The following is a 10,049-nucleotide window of genomic DNA, read 5'->3' on the forward strand; positions in this document are numbered from 1 at the left end:
TCCCTCCAGCGCTCCTCTCCCTGCACTCCTCCCCTTGATGCCCCACCCCCTCCAGCGCTCCTCCCCTCCCTCTGCACTCCCTCCCCTGCTCCTCCCTCCCCTCCTCTGTTATACTGCTCATCTTCCCACTCTGTTGCATACTTTTTCTGTAAAGGACAAGATGGTAAATATTTTTGGTTACCGCGTCTTTGATGCAACAACTCAGACCTGCAGCTATAATTTGAAAGCAGCTGTAAACAACAGTAAGTAAATGCCTGTGCCATGTTTCTATAACACTTCAGGAAACCGGCAGCCACCTGGTTTAGTTCAGGAGCTGCAGATGTCAGCCCCGCCGCATTCCAACCGGTGACTTGCCTCCTGTCCTCATTAGACCCGAGTTCCTAAACCGAGAGTTCTTGTCTTGTTCATCTTAGTTCTCAGCATCTGATCTGGGCCCCGCACAGGGACTCAATACAAGCTGCAGAAATTAATATGTGAATGAGTAAGGGGATTAACACCAACTTGGCAACCAGGCATTTAATGGTGTCAATAAAAACCTTGACTAAGTGAATCCTGGTGAAGGTAGAAATATGTAAAATATGTATAAGGAAGAATCTGTTTTGCACAGTTGGGGAGCTCAGAGATGGCACTGTCACTGCTATCCCGGTCAGTGAGCTAAAGCCCTTTGCCTGCAATACTCAGGCTGCCAAGGAGTGACAGGCCTCTGCAGCCCTGGGCTGATAAAACCAGTTCTCCATAATCCAGATCTGTGTAAACAAATAATGCTGAAGCCCAGCAGTAAGGTTACTCATGTGGGTTTTGCTTCATACTTGCTACATTTCACAGAGAAATTTTCAGTCAGTGAGCCCCAGGGTTGGGGTGTGCACCTGTCAGCCTTCTTACTATTTCAGACTGCCAAATCCACAGACCGTGATGTGCTGATATCAGGAGGGGTGGTCAGGCCTCACCTAATCAGTCTAAGCCTTACACCTAAGGTGTTTCAGCAGTGAACAATTCCCCCTGGCAGGAGAATTTATAGACTTTCTAAGTCAAGTCCTCTGAAGATGGGGAAGCTGTCTGGAAGACCCACTTACTCTGGCACTGTGTTCTCTGATAGGGCTGTGCTTCTGGGGCCAAGCCAGGCACTACATTTGGTCTTTAAGATACCTTCTAAAATAACCTTTCAGTGTTACAGACATTGTATTGAACTGAGGCAATTGAAAGTTACACTAAGCAGTATTTTGGTATTGAACTGACTTGGGGGGAGAGGGGAAACCTATGGGCACAAAACACACTCAGAAACTTTTTCCCTTATGTAAAATGGAACAGAGGACCACATGATGAGGAATTTGATTGGAAAAGGGAAGAAATGACTTCTACTTAACTAAATTGGATTGATTTTCCTTCTCACTGAGTACTTTCCTCTATTTTGTTCCATTTCGGTTTTCTTGGGACATTTTTTCCATAGGATTTCAGACCATGAAGAAAGTAAAATAAAGAGTTGTTTTTGTAAGAATCCTAAAAACACAATATGATGAACCAAGACCACAGATATTTTTCTTGTACTATTTCCAGTCTGAATATGTAGGTTTCCAAACCTCCTGTAAAGCTTAACAAATACAAAGGTAGCATTCAGCATTCAGCTCTTCAGTGAGAATAGATATTTGCAGGGTGCCTTCCTCATGCCCAGGTACCACACTGCAAACTGGGGACAGCGTGATAACTGAGTTCTTCTCTGCCTTCCCAGAGCCTGAGGTCGGGCTGGGAAGGGTTCCAGCCATCTGCTGCTGGGTAACAAACTACTCCAGACCCTGAAACATAAAATGACAACCACTTTGTTTTGCTCATAGGTTCTGTGGCCTCAAGGGTTCAGTGAGGCTAGGTGGAGTTGTCTTACTCTTCACAAGTCTGGGGGAGATTCCAGGAGCTTGAGGAGATTTAAATGTCTGGGGCTGGAGTCATTCAACAGGCTCTGTGACTCTCAAGTCTGGCGCCTGGGTTGGGGTGATCAAAGGGGCTTAACTAGAGCATCCACGCAGCCTGGCCACGTGGCTTCTATCTTCTAGCAGGACACAGCCTGGCCATCACATGGCTTCAGACCAGAGGTGGTGTGTCTGTGAGGGACTGCTTCCAACTGCTGCCTCTTCTGATCACATCAGCAAGCACAGAGGAAGGCTTAGGAGCCGAGTGCACAGGGAATTCTATAGCGTTCATTCTGGGGTTGCATTTGGACAGGCACCGTATGGGTTCCAAGTCTTGCCATTTATGAAACTTATATCATTACATCGGGACTAAGTGTCTCTCTGGGCAAGCTTGATTGTTACCTGCAGTAAACTTGCTGTTTATCAGAATTCTAGTCATTGGTACTTACAGTGAATTCAGTTGCAGCACAGTGATAATTCTTGTTAACTATGGTGACCATTAGGCCTAGACATATCTTTTTTTCTTTTTCCCTCACCCAGGGGGCTTGTTATATAACCTCACAATGTGCACATTAGTTGAGATCCCACTTCACGCCCTCCCTCCTTCTGCCAAACATCCTCCCCCTTCCTGCTTCCCTCTACCCCTGAACTGGACCATATTAGTGTTTTATTGTTTTTATGAGCATGTCATTATTTATATATTGATTTCATATTAGTATAGAGTACATTGGATATTTATTTTTCCATTCCTGTGATACTTTACTGAGAAAAATATATTTCAACTCCTTCCAGGTAAATGCAAAAGATATAAAGTCTCTATCTTTTTTAATGGCTGAATAATATTGCATGGTATACATATACCACAGTTTGCTGATTCATTAATGAATTGATGGGCACTTGGGTTGCTTCCATGAGCTGGCCATTACGAATTGAGGCCTAGAAATATCTTGAAGGAATCTTTACTTACTCATCAGAGACAGGCTGTGCTCTTTTTGGAGGATTTGGTATTTATGATCTACATTACTAATTCATGTGTGAGTCACAGGGTAACTCTCTTAACCACAGAAACCACGGAAAGATAACTGATAATTTATCATAAATTCTTTTAAACTCAAATTCTTTAACTTCCTTTTCTAGCCTACTTGTGTTATTTTAGCTGTGTTTTTGTTTGATCATCTATACAATACTCAATGAATTAAATGGTAAAATCGTCCACAGTTTACCTAAAAACCAAACAGCTGTTATCTTCACATTTCTTTAATATTTCTTATTTTCAAACCAATGTGGCACTGAAATGACAATGTGCATGTGTGAGCTCATGAAAAGACCGTGGGTGTGTGCGCATCACGTGAGCTTGTGAAATGACTGTGGGTGTGTGTGCATCACGTGAGCTCATGAAATGACCATGTGCGTGTGCATCATGTGAGCTCATGAAATGGTTGTGTGCGTGTGCATTGCACGTGTCACACACACCCCCCCACCTCCCTAGTTCTTCTCAGAGGTACTTGATGGCAGGTGGAAGAATGGCCCCAGAAACAGATACATGATCTCGTTTTTCCCCTGGGTAGTTTGCAATTTGGACTGTGGCTCAAAGGATTAAGTGTTTTAGCCTGTGATGATTTCACAAACACCAAATGCCTAGAACTTCCAATCTGTGTCTTTGAACCATTTGCTAATTTCTAGTTATAGAAATTATGGAGGATATTGTGAGTGCACTCTACTACAGTGGAAATGAGCGTGCTGCTTGTATTTCTGAAACATTAATAGAGACTTTGAAGCACTTAATACTTGCTTTAAACAGTTTGTTCTCCTATAAGAATATTTTATAAGTGGTGGTGGCTGGCTTTCATTCTTTCTGGCATTTACACTGAATTCATTTTTGCTGTTAGTGTTTAAAGAAGAACACACCAAGTGTAACACTATATGTACTACCAGTTTAAAAATGAGAACACAATGGTTATTATTTTTTTAGCTGGGACCATCAAGGCATATTCTAACTATTGATGAATCAATCATCCAAATAAGAGTAGGGTGAGAATAGCAGAGGTCAGAGGCCAGCAAACCCTCATCTGCTGTGTCCTGTGGTCTTTTCAGCTCATTGATCCCAAGAACCTTGACTGAACACCTGTGACGGTTGCCGGGCACTCTCCGAGGCTGTATCCACTAGCCGGTAAAGCTCCCTGTTCTCACGTTTACTTTATGCGTGTGGGGGGTGGGAATGCAAAATGAACACCGTAGACTCAGAGAACTGTCAGATGCATTGGCAGGGAGGGAGCCCCACTGAGGGGAGCTGGCACAGAGATCCTGCAGCTGCGGAGCCGAGGGGAGATGTGTGGTCATAAGGCGGGCGTGTTAGGTCTCCCCAAGAAGGCGGCATTTAAATGAACACTTATTTCAACTAGCCAGGCACAAATCTGGGAAAGGAATGTTCTGGGCATGGGCATGGCCAGTGCCAAGGCCCTATCAGAGCAGTTCGCTTTCAGGAACTTTAGTGCGGGAGGAAGGACAAGGAGGCCAGTGTGACTGAGGACGCCAGGGATGAGGTCCCAGCTGAAGGGGACCCTCTCGGCCTCTGTGCGGGAGAGGCCTTCCGAGTGGGGCTGGGGGTAGGTGAGGGGCACCATCTGCTCCGTGTGTCACACAGACCATCGTGGGGGCCTTCACTCCCTGCGCGGCCATCACAGCCTGCCACACACTGGGCAGATTAAGGAACAGGAGTTTACCTCTTTGCGGTTGTGGGGGTGAGAATCTCTGCACCAAGGCCAAGTCCCTTCTGACCCTCAGAGCACCCCTCCCTGGGACTTTCAACCTTCCCGGCTATGCACTGCTCTGCCTTGATGCTGCGCCGCCCATCCTGGCTTCTTTGCTGCATGGCCATCTCCCCTCTGCGTCCCGTGTCGCTCTGTGTCCCCTTCTCGTGTCATGAGGACACTAGTTACTAGACCTATGACTCAGTTCAGTGTGACCCCATCTTAATTCCATCTGAACTGCACCTTGAAAGACCTTAGTTCCAAATAAGGTCACATTCACAGGTACGGGTGCCAAGAGTGAGGTCTCTGACTTGCCCTTTGGGGAACAGCTCAGCCCATTCTATGAGGCAAGGGCAGAAACGGGCAGTCCGTCAGGGACAAGGGCCACCAGGGCCAGCTGGGGCTGTGGGTGGTGGGAATTGACCATGTCCACGTGTGCCCCCAGGGCAGAGCTGCTGACCCCTGGTGAACTGGCTGTGGGGCAGGATGTCGGAGCGTCAAGGACGACTGTGAGACTTTTGGCCTGAGCTTCTGGAGGGGAAAAATTATGGTCCACTAAGAGGGAAGAACTTAGGGGAAAACTTGCTTTTGGTGAAAAGATCACAAGTTTAGTTTTGAGTACATCTAATTTGAGACGTTTCTTGACATCCATGGAGACGTGCCCTCTCTTATGTCCTACATGACCTGTGAACCACTGAAAATCCCCGTGAGCAAGTCAAGGTTGCATCATAGACCAAAATCCACACCTTACTTTACCCCCAGTTACCTGTTCCTTTGATGACCCTTCTGACTTCACCTGCTCTTCAGAAGTCTCCTCTCCTGTGCAGTGGCTCCTGGAGCAGCCTTTGAATAAGAAATTCCCAAATCAGTTCTAGAGAGTTACCTAGTGGACTTCACAGGGCTGGAGTCACCATGAATGGACACATATCTCTGCTGGCTCAGACCCCGGGATGCTGCAGAGGCCCCCAGCTGACACACCACTGTGGAGCTCCCTGCTCAGCCAGTTCCTGCCTGTCTGTGGCTTGTGAATGAGAACCTGGGTGGGGCTGCACTCTCCACTAGGGACTGTGGGTGTGGGCACGCTGGGGCCACAGAGCTGCTGAGTTTCGATGAGAAACTTCCCTCCTTGGGGTCAGCAGACCCCTCCCCCCAACTTCTGTAACCTAAATTCACAGAACAAATTGAAGAGAATATGCTTAGATATGTAGGCTTAAATTTCGATTGAAAGATCAGACACTTTTTTAAAAATTTTTTTTCAGGATAACTTTTTCTGCCATTACACAAATTTCTTTTGTTAATTTCTCTTACTTTTAGTCTAAGGAAAAACAACACTTTAATATGCAATTTTCTAGATGCCAGTAGGCCTAATTTGTAACTCCTGAGCCTTGCTCATCCTTGAGATCTGGATGGGAGGTGTGACTGGTGGGCCTTGGTGACAGTGACCAGTGACCAGTCCATAATGACTAGAGGATATATTAAGCCAGAGGCTACAGCTTTCTTCTTATGTTCATTTTCCTCATTACACTTTTTGGGATCCATGGTGAATATACTTAGTTGTTATTGTATTTAAAAGACAAAGTAGGCACAAAAGTATAAAATTGCAGCAAAAATCACACGAAATGCTTTTACACCAGCTTCTGACAAGGAAGTTCATGGGTGGCCGAGCACTGGAAAAACATGGGCACAAACACACACACACTAGGTGTTGGGCATTCAGATGCTAAAGCAGCATTTGGATTTGGGGCAAAATTTGCTCAAATTTTTCATTCAGATTCCAAGTTGCTTTAGTTCTGTGGCATTCAGATTCTGGGGAGATTACAGTATTTAAATAAGACTATTTCACTTTTTTCTCATCAAGGTGTTGGAGTTCCTTATACGTCCTAATTATTAATACCTTGTCAGGTGTAATTGGAAACATTTTCTCCCATTCTGTGTGTTATCTCATCATTCTTTGATTATTTACCTAACTGTGCAGAAGCTTTTTAGCTTGAGGTGATCCCATTTGCTCGATTTTGCTTTGATTTCCTGTGCTTTGGGGATATTACTTAAATATCAATGGCCAGAACAATGTCCTTAAGCATTTCATCAGTGTTTTCCTTTAGTAGTTTTATAGTTTTAGGCTTTAGATTTAATGCATTATGATTTGCTTTTGCATATGGGGAGACATGAGGGTCTAGTTTTAATTCTTCTGAATATCCAGCTTTCCCAGCACCATTTATTGGAGAGACTGGAAACTTTGTAGAAGATAATTTACTATAGATGTGGGATTTATTTCTGATTCTCTCTTCTGTTCCATTGGTCTGTGTGTCTGTTCCCAGACCAGTAACATGATGTGTTGGTTGCGACAGTTCTGTTGTGTAATTTGAAGTTGGGTGATGTGATTCCCCCAGTTTTGTTCTTCTTGCTCAGGATGGCTTTGGTTATTCTGGGTCTTTGGTTGTTCCATATAAATTTTAGCATTATTTTTCCTGTTTGTGTGAAGAATGACATTGGTATTTTGAGGAAGATTGCATTGAATCTGTAGATTGCTTTGAGTAGTATGGACATTTTAGCAATATTGATTCTGCCGATCCATGAGCATGCCATGTTTTTCAATTTATTTATTTCCCCTGCAATTTCCTTCCTCAGTGATTTGTAGTTGTATTTGTAGAGATCTTTCACTTGCTTGATTAAATATTTTCCTATTTTAAATATATAAAATATATATTTTATTTTCTTTGTAGTTATCATGAAATGTATTGAATATTTGAATTGATTCTCAGCTTGACTACTGTTGGCATATAGGAATGCTACTGATTTATGTGCATTGATTTTGTAACTTGAGATTTTTCTGAATTTATTTATCAATTAAAGAAGTCTCTAGCAAAATCTTGGAGGTTTTCTAGATAGAAGATCACATCATCAGCAAAGAATGATAGTTATACTTCTTCTTTCTCCATTTGGATACTCTTAATTTCTTTCTCTTGCCTAAATGTTCTGGGTAGGACGTCTAGCACTAGGTTGAAAAGAGATGGTGACAGTGGGCTTTCTTTTCATGTTCCAGTTCTGGGTGGAAATGCTTTCAATGTTTCCCCATTTAGTGTGATATTGGCCATGGGTTTCCTTTATATGGCTTTTATAATTTTCAGAAATGTTTCATCTATACTTATTTTGTTAAGAGATTTTTTCATAAAACAATGCTGAATTTTGTCAAATGCTTTATCTACATCTATTGAGATGATTATATGGTCTTGGTTTTTGCTTCTGTTTGGTGAATCAAATTTATGGATTCACATATGTTGAACTCATCTTTGCATCCCTGGGATAAAGCCCACTTGGTCATGGTGGATTACTTTTTTATTATGCTGCTGAATTCAGTTTGCTAGAATTTTATTTAAACTATAATATAAGGCTATAGAACAAAAACAGCATAGTATTGGCACAAAAATTAGACAGACTAATCAAACATAACAGAGAGCCCAGATATAAAACTATCCACATATTGCCATCTGATCTTTGACAAAGCAGATAGCAATATAGACTAGGGAAAAGAATCTCTAGTCAACAAATGGTGCTATGAAAATTGGATAACTCCATGTAGAATATTGAAACAGGATCCATACCTCTTACCACTCATTAAAATTAATTCAAGATGGATTACAGACTTAAATCTAAGACATGAAAACTTAAGAATTCTAGAAGAAAGTTTTGGAAGAACTCTTTAGATATCAGCTTGGGCAAAGAGTTTTTGGATAAGACTCGAAAGACAATCACAGCAACAACAAAAATAAATAAATAGAACTTGATTAAAAAGCTTCTTCACAGCCAAGGAAACAGCAGAGCAAATCAACAACCTGTAATATGGAAGGAAATATTTGCATGCTATACAAAAGGATTAATAACCCAAATCCACAAAGAACTGAGGCAAATTAGTAAGAAAAAAAAATCAAACAGGGTGGTGCCTGTGGCTCCAAGGAGTAGGGCACTGGCCCCATATGCCAGAGGTAGTGGGTTCAGACCCAGCCCCAGCCAAAAACTACAAAAAAAAAAAAAAAAAAATTCAAACAACCCCATTAAAATTGGGCAAAAGACATAAACAGAAGCATTTTAAAAGAAGAAGGACTTATGGCCAATAAACATATGAAAAATGCTTACTGTTGTTATCGTGAGAGAAATGCAAATCAAAACCACAATCAACTATCACCTATCCCCAGTGAGAATGGTTGAAAAAGTCCCAAAACAATAGATGCTGCTGTGGATGTGAAGAGAAAGGAGCAATTACACACTGGTGGTGGAACTGCAAACTAGTACAGTCTCTATGGAGAGTCATATGGAGAAACCTCAAGGAACCAAGAGTAGACCTACCATTTGACACAGTAATCCCACTGCTGGGTATTTCCCCAAAGAAAAACAGTCATTTTATCAAAAAGACACTTGCATTAGAAGGTTTATTGCTGCACAAGTCACAATTGCAAAGATGTGGAATAAATACAGTGCTCATCAATTCATGAGTGGATTAAGAAAATGTGGTATATGTATACCATGGAGAACTACTCAGCCATAAAAAATAAATGAATACATTGGCAACAATCTGGATGGAACTGGAGGCCATTCTCCTAAGAGAAGTATCACAAGAATGGAAAGACAAACACAACCTGAACTCATTATTAAATTGGAACTAACCGATCAGCATCATGTGCACAGGTGGAAGTCAAACCCAGTGGAAATGAGGCGGCTGGGGTGGAAGGGTTGGTTGAAATCATACTTCATGGGTCCAATGTACACTGACAACTTTGACTCAAGCAGTGCAAAAGCAATTCATGTAACCAAAACATTTGTACTCCCCTAATATTCTGAGATAAAATTAAAGTAAGATAGAATTTTAATATCTCTGAGCAATAAAAAATATTTTATAGTTTTCATTATAGAGGTCTTCCACTTTTTTGGTTAACTTTATTCCTAGATATTTTATTCTATTTGTAACTATTATAAATGGGATTACTTTTTTGGTTATTTTTCTCACATTGTTTACTTTTGGCATACAGTATGATTTTTATGGGTTGTATCCTGCAACTTTACTGATTTTTTTTACCAGTTCTAATAGGAATTTTTTTGTGTGGAGTTGTTAGATTATCTAGACATATGATTATATGCATGTATCATCTGCAAACAAGGATAATTTGATTTCTTCCTTTTTAATTTGGATACCCTTTATTTATTTCTTTTGTCTGATTGCTCTAACTAAAAATTCTAATACTATGTTATGTAATGTGGTGAAAGTGGGCATCCTTGTCTTGTTCTAGATCTAGAGGCAAGGCTTTCAGTTTTTCTCCATTCAGTATAATATTAGCTGTGGGTCTTTCATACTCAGCTTTCAAAGTGTTGAGATCAGTCCTTCCATACTCAGTTTTTTGAGAGT

This window comes from Otolemur garnettii, unplaced genomic scaffold, assembly GCF_000181295.1.
Source record: "Otolemur garnettii isolate 467f Iridium unplaced genomic scaffold, OtoGar3 scaffold00205, whole genome shotgun sequence".
Classification (NCBI taxonomy): domain Eukaryota; kingdom Metazoa; phylum Chordata; class Mammalia; order Primates; family Galagidae; genus Otolemur; species Otolemur garnettii.